Below are 1,118 nucleotides of genomic sequence, written 5' to 3' on the forward strand. Positions count from 1 at the left end.
CATTGAATGCAAAATGGTTAAACCAGTTGTCAGAATCTGTCATGGTTAAATTTCTGGTTTTTTTCTAAATGTTTCTTAATTTGATGAATTGTGCAGATGAATCTTGAATTTCATTAATGAAGGCGAGTGTACGGCTTCAAATCAAGCTATAATCAACTAGTTCTCATAAACAGTGAATTTTGTGAACTTTCAGTTGGTGAGCATGTGAGCAAAACACAGAATTACAATTTCTAAAAATAGATGAACAAATAAGAAATGAACGAACACTTGCATAGTACAGTAAAAGTGTGAATCCTGTTCGGTCTCTTGCAATCAATATAAATAAAAAATGCAATTAAATAAATACATTTGTGCTGCTGACATTCATAAATACAATACAGAATAAATTCAGCCTTGTGCATTTTCAATCATTGTAATCCAAACCGTAGTTTACATCAGGAAATACTGACATGGTGCAGCGTCATACTGACAACATGACAAACAACTGACAAAAAAACACACCCCAGATGCACCCTAGTGCATCTCAAATCCATCTCTGCATTTTTAGGTGTATGCTAGATGACTGTCCTGCACACAGACAGAAATGTTAATAAAAGAGCAGGTGTAGCCTGCATTATACCTACAGTAATGTTCCTCCGATTGTGACTTGTACTTATAAAGCAGTAGACACCAAAAAACTTGCCCAATAATAATAATAAAGTACAGATCCAAATAACTGATGTTGCACATTCACACCGAAACAACAAAAACTATATATTATGGGGCATGTACAACTATTGATTAGGTGTTGGAAATCAGTGTTTGAAGCTGATATTACACATCCATGGCCTTTTTGTAGTAAGAAAGCCAGTCTTTTGTATTATATTCTGTGCCTAAGGATGTTTGAGTATACTAGATGAATGGACGGAACTGGTGGACACATTGTGTGATGTGTGATGGGTCTTCAGCTCTGCCAAGCATTAGCATGTGGGGCATTAGACTTAGTGACTGATAACGGTAGAGTGCGCTACAGCTCATCAAGCTCATTTGTATCTTCTTGCACAGAGTAATTATGCATCTTAAGGCAATTGCAAAATGCAGATATAATCATAGAAGAAGATATGCAGTGTATTTTTACT

This window comes from Silurus meridionalis, chromosome 10 (genome assembly GCF_014805685.1).
Source record: "Silurus meridionalis isolate SWU-2019-XX chromosome 10, ASM1480568v1, whole genome shotgun sequence".
In the NCBI taxonomy this organism is placed as follows: domain Eukaryota; kingdom Metazoa; phylum Chordata; class Actinopteri; order Siluriformes; family Siluridae; genus Silurus; species Silurus meridionalis.